We start from the raw sequence: 13,655 nt of genomic DNA, 5'->3' as shown, positions 1-13,655 counted from the left end.
AGGAGCCACCGTCCTTGACCTACTTACAATCATACTTTGAGTTTTGTTAGGATTCAACTTCATACCCCATAATTTGCACCATGCACTAATTTTAGCTAAATCTCTATAGAGGGATTCACAAACCCCAGATCTACATTCAGGGGATGGAATTGATGCAAAGAGAGTAGCATCATCTGCATATGCAACAAGCTTGTTTTCTAGGCCAAACCACGTGTCACGTGTATATAGTATGAAAAGTATTATTATTATTATTATTATTATTATTATTATTATTATTATTATTATTATCATTTTCTCTATCACTGTCTTTCGACAGGGTGATATTTATAGTGTAGGGTTCCTGGTTGCATCCTGCCTCCTTAGGAGTCCATCACTTTTCTTATTATGTGCGCCGTTCCCAGGATCACACTCTTCTGCATGAGTCCTGGCGCTACTTCAGCCTCTAGTTTTTCTAGATTCCTTGTCAGGGATATTGGGATCGTGCCTATTGTTCCTATGATTATGGAAACAATTTCCAGTGGCAAATCCCATATTCTTCTTATTTCTGTTTTCAGGTCTTGATACTTAACCATTTTTTCCCTCTCTTTCTCTTCGACTTCTCGAGTCCCACGGTACTGCGACATTAATGAGTGATACTTTCTTCTTGATTTTGTCAAACAACGCCACTTGCACATATTACCCTATCTGTTCTGATACTATAGTCCCGGAGGATCTTCGCCTGATCGTTTTCTATCACTTCCTCAGGTTGGTGCTCGTACCAGTTATTACTGCAAGGGAGCTGATGTTTCTTGCACGGGCTTCAGTGGAGGGATTTTGCCTCTGTATCATGCCTCCTTTGTACTGGTGCTGTGCAAGTACCGGACATTCGCTTACTACGTGGTTTATGGCTTCACTTTCATATTGCAATTACTACATATGGGAGAGATGTTATTTCCTTCTATCGTTCTTTGAACATATTGTTTAGTGTGTCTCATGTATTGGCCGTGCATTGGTTTGTTGTGCCAGTCCTCTATTCTGTTTGTCATTCTCCTGTCTCTGTATATTTCTGGGTCTTCGGCTACTTTTATCAGTCCTTCCCATGCACTCTTGGGCCACTCGTCTTCACTGGTTTTCAGATATTGCCCCAGTACTCTATTCTTGATGTTAATGCAGTCTTCTACACTTAGTAGTCCTCTCCCTCCTTCCTTTCGTGCTTTGCAGAGTATTTGCTCTTGGGTGTAATACTTTGTGTATTGCCATATGTTTCTTATTTTTTTTTTTTTTTTTTTTTGGGGGGGGGGTCTATGCTGGAGAGTTCTGCCTTTGTCCATTCGATTATTCCAGTGCTGTGTCTGATAACTGGTAGTGCCCATGGGTTTATGGCTTTTATCATATTTCTGGCGTTGAGTTTTGACTTGAGTTTCCCTTAAGTCTCTGCGTATATTCTTTCCCGATCGTGTCCTTCATCTCAAGGTATTCTATATCACCTCCATCCATTATTCCCAAGGTATTTGTATTCCGTCTTATCTATGTGTTTGATGTAGCTCCCATCTGGTAGCTTTATCCCTTAAATCCCTGGTACTATGGCCTTTTGTATTATTATTATTATTATTATTATTATTATTATTATTATTATTATTATTATTATTATTAGAATTTGTATTATTATTATTATTATTATTATTATTATTATTGTTATTGTTATTGTTACTGTTATTGTTATTGTTATTGTTATTGTTAGAATAAATCATTCGGGAATCATTAGCATTATTTCTGCATCAATTCTCATCAAAAGGAATGAGAATGATTCCATAAGAATGTAGTTCATTGACCTTGTATATCATTATTTCGTATAGATTTAAAATTAACATGCAATCATGGCAAATCTCGACCAGCTATTGGTTGACCCCATACATCAATAAATACAACTTCATAGAATATGAGGTTGATAAGGTATTGGATTCTTTTGTTTGGTTTCCCATTTCAGAAAAGATGATAAATTGTGAGAAGAATGTCAGAGTAACATACTGGATTATATAGGCTGTACTGTATTAAGCAGAAAGTCTTTTATGCTAAAGAAGGCCTTAATAATAGAAGCCATAAAGACGTGTTTTGATATTTAATCTCAGAGTCTGCAAGTTAAGGACATAAAATGGAACTTTTGCAAGGGTGTCATAAAATCTTATTTGGAATACCAGGTTAATTTTGGAGTCTTCTTTTAATTCTTCTTCCAACAGAGAACAAAAAACTTGAAAAAGACTAAAGAATCTATCTTCTCTTAAAAAGAGTTAGTTGATTTGGTTGACGATGTAGTTTTTCTTCTTCTCCTTTTTCCTTTTAATCTTCTAAGTAAAGAAGATTCTGTTGCTTTTGCTTGCATTTAGTGATGGCTTCTGCCTGCAACAAAGAGCTATTGAGCTTTGTGTATTTTCTGATGATTGCAATTGATTGTAAGAACTGGTGGGTACACAAGGCTTCGTCATTGGTTTTGTAATATTCATCATTGCCACTTCTATCTTTTTCTGTTTTTTTACTTCTCTAGTTTTATTTACAATAAAATATCATCCTGATTGGTTTTGATAACTTATATGATGGAGTTATAGATTAATTATAGTATTATTTTTATTCAATTATATTCATATATAAGGAACCTGCTCCCCAAGCCTAATCCAGACTTTGCCTGACGATGAGAGGAGAAACTTGGCCACCTTTTGTATCATTTAGCAGCCATACTTTATTATAGAGACCTAGACTAGTTTACTTTTAGTAAGATAGCAGATTTTTCCTATGCATTTTTCACTCCATTACTGATGACAGACATAAGACAGTTATTGACAAAACGCAGTTGTATCTGCAGAAGCAGTTTCACCATACAGAAAGTCAAATCTTTGTTAAAACTATACTCTCTGTTTGTTTGTTCACCTGTATGTCCACTAAATCTAATCCTTATATCTTTATCTACCTTTGAGGTTCTTTCAACTTCCTTCAGGTCCCATGATCGGATCATTGAACTAAAAAATCTTCTTTCCTTCCTATCCATTGACTGGAGAATTTATGAAAACGTCGTATGTATTGATTTAATTTCATGTGTGTTTGACATTGAAAATTCCTTCTCCAATTTCATGGCAGAAATTTGGATTAAGAAGGACCTTAGGCCCACATTACATTGGACTTCGGTGATTCTTTCCGAATAAGCTCACAAATTGACCTGGTATTCCAAATAAGACTTTATGATGTGGCGGGATGTTGCAAGGACAACCCGCACACCCTGAATCACACTTACTGACAATGGTCTCCACAAAACAAACTTTCCCCTTACGTAATCTACAACCAGACTCTTAGACAAAAAGGACGAAATAAACAAAACATATCCTAAAAACTATATTTCTCAAAACTTAAAAATAAATCAATAACCATCCACATTCAAATTATCAACACTTAAAACTAATCAAAAACTTAACACACAATAATATAATATATAATACCCAAAAGCACCATTCATATAACCCGCAAAAACCCTAATAGACTTAAAATTATCCCATACACGAAAACCAATATTTGTTTATGTGTGGACGTCTTTGTCCACACAAGGGCCAACAGTCTTTAATTGCCTCAAAACCACAACTTTGTAGCAACCGCGTCACTGACAAATATCAACACAACTGCATTAATTGATTTTGGGTCGTGAGCGTTGCCATCATAATCATCATCGTGATACGTAATCCTGTTAACAGGCCAGGTCATCAACGCTTGGTCAATCCAAATGAGCAATCTAACCCAATCAATTACAGGCCAGTTCATCAACAATTATCCAAATCCAAGCAGTCGTGCTAAGTTCCTTATTATAGCCAAGTCGTCAACAATCACTTTCACATAAATCTTCTCCCCAACACAGGTAAGAAAAATATGATGATAAATCCAGCACTCACTACTGCCTCTTGCTGCAGTCAAATCAAAAAAGCATTCGCTCCGAAACATTCACCACTGTCGTAACCTAGCTTAAAACATAAACAATCAATCTCATTTAAACCAACAGTCTTTCTCACCACAAACAATCTATACACTATCTACTCTCACTCGCTAACACAATCTCTCTCTCTCTCTCTCTCTCTCTCTCTCTCTCTCTCTCTCTCACAGGATTTGGCAAAAAACAAAAATTTAAATAAAGCAAAAATAAACCCTCCACAATGACACCCTTACATAAATTCCATTCTATATTCTTGACTTGCAGACTCTGACATTAAATATGAAAACACGTCTTTATGGCATCTATTATAAAGGCCTCTTTTAGCATGAAAACTCCTCTGCATAATACAGTACAACCTATTGAATCCATTAAAAACAAAATCAATCTAGTGTGTTAATCTGACATTCTTTTCACAATTTATCATCAAGAAAATCAAGGAGGCTTTTATCAAAAACTTAAGAACAGAAATATATGGCCTTTGTTTTGGCTCTAAATATAAAGGATTTCTTTTCTGAAATAGCTAACAGTAGAAAATAATTCCCTACCTTATTAAGCTCATATTCTATGAAGTTGTATTTATTGATGCATCAGGTCAAAAAACAGCTGGTCGAGGTTTGCTATAATTATATGATTAATTTAATTTTTGATAAATTAAAGATATCGAAGGTCAATGTTATCACGTCAACGAACAGTTGGTAGAGCTTTGCTATGATTGTATGGCAAATTTGATTCGGGATAAGATAATTATCTGCAAGGTCAATGAACTGCAGGCCACTATGCATTCCTATGGAATCATTATCATTCATTTCGCATCATTCAATTTAGGACGTTATTACTGCCTCACTTTTGATCTCATTACTCTCTCTCTCTCTCTCTCTCTCTCTCTCTCTCTCTCTCTCTCTCTCTCTCTCAGAACAGGGCATATTTTTCATTTAATCTGCTATACACATTCCTCATTCTTCATATACCAATAATATGTAGAATGTTATTGGTTCTTGTTTGCAAGGCTCGGAGTATCTTTTGTCTTGCCTCAAACAAGTAAACCCAACTATGAAGGCTAGCACAGAATAGCGTAGTTTATGGAGGTGTAGACAAACTGCGTATGAGCCTTTCCTGGAAGTATATAAGGTGTGAGTCAACTGCTAGCTTCTCATTGATTCTGAGATATGAGTTCGAATCTAGGTCCAGGCAGGAAAAGTTTTCATAGAATTAATCTGTCCTTGGTTGAGTGATCCGGAAGCAAGACTGATTTCTGCGTCGAAAGCTATTTGTTTACCAGTAATTTAAAAAAGCATATATATATATATATATATATATATATATGTGTGTGTGTGTGTGTGTCTGTGCATTCCTAAAAATATGTCTTCTAAGTCCTTGATGTGCGTAATTCTGGCCAGTGACCGAACTTGAACCTAAACCTTTTCTATTCTTTCCCCTAAATTAAAAGAACGAAAATAAGAAGGACGTCCCATTAATATCTCAACGTATACTGTAAATGTATTATTGTCTTGAGTATTATCCACAGTAATTATTCTTCATATCTTTACATGTTATTTCATAGCAATGGTTGAATGAACAACTAAGAAGACATTGGATACAGTTACTACAGTCACCATCCTTAGTGATAATGGACTCACCCGTTGTGATGTAAACAACCACCAAATTGAAATAATAATGAAGTTTTGTGCACACGATACGTATAATTGACAGAGTTGATCATTACCTGGAATGTGAGATACATAGGAAAGCTGCTCATTAAGAATAAATTGATAATTTTAATAGGTTTGAGAGAGAGAGAGAGAGAGAGAGAGAGAGAGAGAGAGAGAGAGAGGGGGGGGGGGGGGCGCTAATAATTAGATGTTGTAATATCATCATAAGTATTCGAAGGTGTGTAGAGTTATTAGTGTTTGGTTTCCTGCTTAACAAAATCGTTAAAATAGGCTCTCTCTCTCTCTCTCTCTCTCTCTCTCTCTCTCTCTCTCTCTCTCCACAATTAATTCCTATTCCTTGCATCAGTGACGAAAAATTACTGATATTTAAAAGTTTAATCATTTGAAGATACATCTGAACATTACGAATAATTATCTTTATAAACCGTATTTCGTATTCACTTAACTGTCATTACAGAGGATCAGTAAAATATATTAATGGAAACATATATCATACTCTCTACTAATTAAGTATAATTTTGTGAATAATTAGCAATTATTGGATGTTACCATAAAATATATGATATCAATGATGTGATATTAATAATTCTTATCAATATCTGGTGATAAGAATTGATACTCGATTGATGCTACTGATTCTTGATTGTTTTTTTCTAATAATAATAATAATAATAATAATAATAATAATAATAATAATAATAATAATAATAATAATAATAATAATAATAATAATTAAAAATACTATTTGTTTATCAATTGTATTACAATATTCAATGCACGAATTATTTAGTATAACTCTTCTTTTATATTTTTTAGAAGTTATCATCCAATCCCCAAAAATAAATAATTTAGTAAAAAAAGTGAATAAAATTAATTTTGGAATTGCCAAAGGAGGAATCCATGTATCCGAAATTCCAGGAACCCAGATTGGATCCTCTTGGATGTGATGTTGAGGTCAGAGAAGACAATGGACTCTTCACACAGAGGACTGAAGGAGGACTTTCTCATATACATTTCCAGACTGTTTCCTTCTGCTGGAAATGTAATTCTCTCTCTCTCTCTCTCTCTCTCTCTCTCTCTCTCTCTATATATATATATATATATATATATATATTTATATATATATTAATATATATATATATATATATATATATTAATATATATATATATATACATATATATATATATATATATATATTATATATATATATATATATATATATATGTGTGTGTGTGTGTGTGTGTGTGTATCGGACACACTTTATAAATAACAATGATGAAGGTTTAATGTCGATTGAAGTTCAGGATAGGATGATCTCTTGTTTTTCTCATATTAAGTAGTGAATTAATTTTATTACATATATTTTACGGATAGATACTCAGGGAGATATATATATATATATATATATATATACATATATATATATATATATATATGTGTGTGTGTGTGTGTGTGAGCATGTGTGTGTCTTATTTAATTTCGTTTCAAATAATGCTGACTTTATATTCTTTTTATGATGCAAATATACGACTGAAAGGAATTAAAAGATATATTTTAAACATGAAGAATGAATAAAGTTAAATAGTGTAATTAAGACACGGAAACTGAGTGAGTTATTTGACAAATGTAGCGACAAATCCAAATTAAGAATAGAAACACAAAGAAACAGGAGAAGAGGAAATTAGAACCATTTAATATAATTATCAAGGAAACATGAACAAGTGAAGATGGTAAACGATGGAATTTCATGTCTCATTCCAGCAAAAGAAAACATTTGTTTGAAATAGAAAAAAAATACGTTTGATGCTGAATGATTCAGGACAGAAAAGATTCATTTACGATTCAATTTGTTTTGAAGGAGACAAAGCCTCCTGAGGTAATGATGAATTGAACGGAAAGTGAAAGATAATGATTTTCAAAAGGTCTTATGCCTTAGATGAAATAAAATATCTCAAAACTAAAAAAAAAAAGAAATGGGGAAAGTTATTGGCTATAATTTACACACATTCCCATAAACACGCAAACAATATAAAAATATCTATCATATCGATCATTCAATCATTGAACTGACTCTCAAATAGAATAGGAATATCAAAGTGCCTACAATGTAAAAGAAAAAGAAAGGAAAAAGAATCAGAAAATGGATTCCATTGCAAATGTCACTTCAAAGGTTACAAATTCAGTTATTTTGAATAGTGGATTTTTTGTACAATACATTGTTTTATGTTTTTTTTATTTAAATCTTATACATATCTTTAAAGGACTGATTAAGAATTAAATTTCTTAAAAAAGTCAAATCCCAGAATATATGAATCAAGAAAGGCAGAATGTGAACTACAAGAAATTTGTAAGAGACAAAAGGTGACCATTGAAGCAAGAGATGATTGAGATCATATATGTGAAGAATAATGTAAATTTGGTGCCAAAGGGATAGTGACAAGACTGGCAGTTCCATTCCTTTTGTATATGCATATTATTATTATGAATTTCCTTATAAGTAGTAGTAGACTAGTAGTATTATTAAAAGTAGCAACAATATTTGTTTAATGACACACACACACACATACACACACATATTTATATATATATATATATATATATATATATATATAATCAATGAAATGTCAAGTTGAGAGAGAGAGAGAGAGAGAGAGAGAGAGAGAGAGACTGCCATGACATGAGAGTTTTCTACTAAAATCCCTTTCAACAAATATATCAAGCTATCATGGGATATTCATGTACAGAAATTACAATTGCAAATATCATTGACAAAACTAACTTTTAAACAAAAAAACGAAAACCAGAATAATTGTCAAAAAATAAGTCATAGTAAAATTACACAAACAATTTCTCTCAAAAGATTGTTTCAAAAACATTATTTTTTAGTAGAGGATTTTCATTGAATAATTAAAATAATTTTTCTCTCATCACTGCAAATACACAGTTTTTTCTAACTTTTTAAAACGTCAGGAATGAATACAAGGAAAAGTTTTCTCTAGTTTTATCATGCAATTTTTCTGTTCCACTTACATAAAACATTGAGCTTTTTATATTTCAATATCACACTTACACACATACATATTTTTTTAAGAAAGTTCAACACGTCTTTTCACTTCATCAATTGTATGTTCCAGATAAATTATATATTGAAAAATTATGGTTCATAAACTTATCCTTCATGAATAAACTAAAGCTTTATGATTGTAGTTAATCCAGTTCCTCCGATTATCTATTGCTTTGATAAACATTCACTCAAGATCGTTGTTTGGTAATAGTTTACTAATTTGCCAATAAAGGGACACTAAGAGCTCTTTTTCTGTGAACTAGAAGATTCCATTGTCTGGGGTAGGGGAGGACTGTTTGGGATTTCTTTAATCCTCAAACTTAGCCTTTATATAAGTGTATAGAGAATAATATCAAACAAAATTACTTTATTTTCTGTTCATAGCAATATAAATCCTGTATAAAGAATACGATCATATAAATTTGAAATAAAGATAACTTTGTCAATTGATTAACCGTAAGTCATAATGGACTCGCCCATGTTGAGGTAACCAACGATTCGGACGAATGATTGAACTTTAATTCTGAAACCACTTAATTAATGGGATCAGATGTCTCGAACAACACCAGACTATATGATGGAGGTGAGGAGGAAGATACTCCTTATTTTCCTCCTAAATTGGTCCCAAAGAGGATTCCTGGAGACCTAATATTGGGGAATTTTTAAATGGTAAGTTTATTGAATTTGTGTGTGTGTGAATTTTTACCAAAAAAGTAATTGGACATACTGATAAATGTCTACGACATTTTCTCTCTCTCTCTCTCTCTCTCTCTCTCTCTCTCTCTCTCTCTCTCTCTCCCTCTCTCTCTCTCTCATACCAGAGACACAATAATAAAAATCGACCATAAATCAACTTGTAAAAAAATTATTACCCCATAGATAGCTACTTCGGAGAAAGAGACCAAACACACCAGAACCTTTGAAATGCAAATCCTTTCGTCTAACTATAGATGTTTGAGATATAAACTTACCTTCGTCAAAGCGAATCACAAAGATTGTTGGAATAAACGACGACTGTTTTTCAGTAAAAAACTCTTCACTGCATAAAAATGTTTTTTTACTTTAAGAAAATATTATACGATAACGATCAATGTTTGGGTTAAACGAGTCTGGGTTCGACTCAAAGGGAATTGAATTCCTTTCCGATCGAAACTCCTTTCTCTATCTTGGCCAATTGGATTCGTCCTATGGTTGGAAGCAGAGTTTTTGTTTTGGAGGAAAAAAAATAAGTTCTGGAATTAAATGGTGGAAAGAGTTTATAGTTTTTAGGAACTGGAGAGTTTTTTGACTTATAGAATAAAAGAAAATATATAAGTAAATGTTTATATCTTCTGTTCTATAAGATAGACTTTAATTAGACAAAAAATAACATAAAAAGTTCATAATCTGCTTGGACAAAATATATATAAAACAAAAATAATTTTTAAGGATCAATGAATTTGTAATTTGGCAAATTAAATCATTTATGTTTTAAGGGAACGAAAGATTACTTACACGGAGGAAAATGAATGTTTTCAACTTATAATGAAGAATGTAACATGCTTTTGAAATTGATGAAATTAAACATGTGTAAAGCTCTAACACGTCAAAATAAATTCAGAACATATTCCCAGTTTCCCATTTGCATAAATTCTAACTACATAGAAGAGGGAAATAAGGTTAAGATATTCCTTCACACTTTCATATGTTGATACAATTTCAAGGAAACGAGAGAGAGAGAGAGAGAGAGAGAGAGAGAGAGAGAGAGAGAGAGAGAGAGAGACTTACAAGGAGTTGCAAGGATTTTAGATGTCTCAAAGTCTTTTTTAGTCCATCTAGTGCAGTGGTTCTTAACCTTTTTCAGTGCCCGTACCCCTTGATATGTCAGGAAATTTTCTCGTACCCCCATCCAATGTAAATACAATACACATATATGAAAAGGATTAGTGATACAAACCTTGCTGAGAAATTATTAGATTTTCAGTTACAGAAGAAAGGTACTTTTTTTTTTATTTCAAATGAAAAGTGTCAATTAGTAGGATACAATGAATAATAATGAGTTTTACTACATAGTGCACACCAACACATTTTTAGTGGCTCTTTTGTTGTTGTTTCTCATTAATGATATTGTTCAAACGAGGTTCTTTCTTTGAAAGTGCCAGACGCATGTCATCACTTGCATCCAAACGGTTTCTGGCTTTTGTTTTGATGTGTAGGAGCGTTGAAAAACCTGCCTCACATAAGTATGTAGTTGCAAATGGCATGAGGACCTCCAAAGCTCTCCTTGCTAACTGTGGGAATGCTTGGAGCTGTGCACACCAAAACATATCCAGTTGGATTTTTTCAAACTCCATTCGGATTCTGTCATTGGTCTGCAACTCCACAAGATTATCTTTCATGATATTATCATCATCCATGGAATCAAGGTTGAAAAGAAATGGATCCTGTATCCATCTTTGTGCCACAGAACCTTCTTCAAGGTGAAAATACCCTTGGAAGGACTGAATCAGTTCTTGGAAATGTTCTTTTATTTCACTCAGGATGGGCTGCTCTTCTTCAGCACTAGCAGCCTCATCAAGAGAAGGGAAGTTTGCAAAATTTCCACTTTCAATGCGCTTTATCCACATTGGAAGTTTCTTGGTGAGGGCAGATAACTTTTCTCTGGCAGTTATCATATTCATCGCTGTTCCTTGCATAGAGACATTCAGTTCATTGAGGTGCATGAATACATCTGCCAGATATGCCAGAGACAAAATGAACTCCCTGTTTTCAAAATGGTCAGCAATTTCACTGCCTTGATTTCTAAGAAATTGCATAATTTCTTCATGAAGGTCAAATACACGTGTAAGTACCCTGCCACGGGAAAGCCACCTCACTTCTGTGTGGTAAAGAAGAACACTGCTCAGCTCCAATTTCTTCACAAAAAGATACAAAAAGACAGTGATTCACTGCCCGTCCTCTGATGAAATTTACAGCACGCACAACAACTGATAAAACAGTCTTCCATTTTCCTGGCAGCGTCTTTGTAGCAAGAGCATGACGATGCAACACACACTTGAGTGACAGTTACATGGGGAACCTCTTTTTGCACTAGGGTAGCAAAGCCTGATTTATTTCCAAGCATGAGAGTTGCTCCATCAGTGCAAATTGAACCACACATGTTGAGAGTCATTTCATGTTCCAAGAAGAACTCTTTCACAAGACTGAAAACATCAGTTGCTTTTGCAGTAGTTTTCAGAGGTTTACAAAATAAGAATTTTTCCACCACTTCTTTCTCCTTCACATACCGAACAAATCCCATCAACTGGCTGCAAAAACTAACGTCAGTTGACTCGTCCAGCTGAATACTCACTGACAGGACTAGCTTTCAGGTCTGTTATCACCTGCTGCAAGACATCATGACTCATATCAGGAATCCTTGAATGAATAATGTCATTTGACAGAGGTATCTGTTTAAGCTTCTTTTCAGCTTCTGTCCCTAACACTATTTTTGCCATTTCTAATGCACAAGGTTTAAGAAGCTCCTCTGCGATAGTGTGAGCTTTTTTCTTCTTTGCACACAAAAGGGTAACTTCATAAGATGCTTGCAACAAAGGTTTCTCAACTGGCACAAAACCTAGCTTTGACAGGGTACCACTACGATCAAATCGTTCCCGCTTGATCTTCAAGCTGTTTAAGTCATGCCCAGCTTCTGTGCCTCCATGCCGATTGATGAAGTGTTCACTGAGTCTTGATGGTTGGAGATTTGCATTTGCAAAGACTGCTACAGAGGATGCACTGTGGTCGTTGAGTTCCATCTGCCTCAGTCATACAGGTAAAACCATAATGAATGTAGTCGTCGTTCAACTTGCGTTTCTTAGACATAGTTACTAGATCTTGATCCCACCGATACTACCTGGAAAGCTGCAGGGCTGGGTGTTATAACCATTACATGTTACAATCGATATAAAATAACGTATCACCACCAACACAATACACAGTCACCCAGGGATGGCTGGAAGTGTATGTTATTGTGGGAGGGTAAAGCATTTTTTTTTTTTTACTAACTAAGACCATTTTTTACCAACTCAGGACAGTTTGACCTTCTCAGGACATTTTTTTTTACCAACTCAAGGGATTGTTTTGATCAACTCAGGCCATTGTTTGACCAGTCCAGGTCATTTATTTACCAAAGGAATTTTTTTACCAGTTCAAGCCATATTTTGACCAACTCAAGCCATGCTTTGACGAACACATACCAGTTTTTGACCAAGTCAGACCATTTTTTGATCAACTCATCCCCAACCCCTCACCCTGGTCGAGCCATCCCTAAGTCCACTATATTCCTCCTCATGCACATAACAGTACCTTCAAAATTATATTTCTTTTATCAATTATACATCTATTCTTGAGAATATTAGAGTTATGCCACACTAAAAAACATATTGTGACAAATAAAATGATAATCCAAAAATTACATTTCACAAATAAAAAATGACACACTCACCAGTAATTCATCTCAATACTATCAACAACTCAAACACAAACAAAATGCAGACCCAATTCACACTGTTCACATTGACTCAACTACACACAGCACAGTCCACATGCAGCATGTTTCAGAGTCAAGAACAACGCGAACATGAACCATACGAGACATCAAGAAAACGTATATGAAACCATAGAAAACCTAAGAAAATTTTTTACAGCACTAACTTAAAAAAAAAATAATTTAGACAATTATAGTAAGAGAAATATTTGGAAAATAAATGTTTTGCTTTCTCATGGTAAATATACAGTAGCTACCATTGCACTGGCTATCATGTTTCGTACCCCCAGGCTTAAGGTTTCGTACCCCTTGGGGGTACAGGTACCCCAGGTTAAGAACCACTGATCTAGTGAGACTCCATTTACTCTTGGGCAGAGCAATTTGGTTTGAACGCTGAGATAGTTTTTTTTATGATTTTATCTAACTTTCTCACGAACTTTTTTTTACCGTGTTATTGTTCTCTACAT

The 13,655-nt window shown here is 34.0% G+C and overlaps 1 pseudogene; it reads right to left on the bottom strand.

The window, feature by feature from the left end:
- Window positions 1–10,741: 10,741 nt before the first annotated feature.
- Window positions 10,742–12,524, bottom strand: LOC137626617 (protein FAM200C-like; annotated as a pseudogene).
- Window positions 12,525–13,655: the final 1,131 nt, after the last annotated feature.

Source organism: Palaemon carinicauda, chromosome 34 (genome assembly GCF_036898095.1).
Source record: "Palaemon carinicauda isolate YSFRI2023 chromosome 34, ASM3689809v2, whole genome shotgun sequence".
Classification (NCBI taxonomy): domain Eukaryota; kingdom Metazoa; phylum Arthropoda; class Malacostraca; order Decapoda; family Palaemonidae; genus Palaemon; species Palaemon carinicauda.
This window is presented reverse-complemented; position numbering and strand designations above follow the sequence as displayed.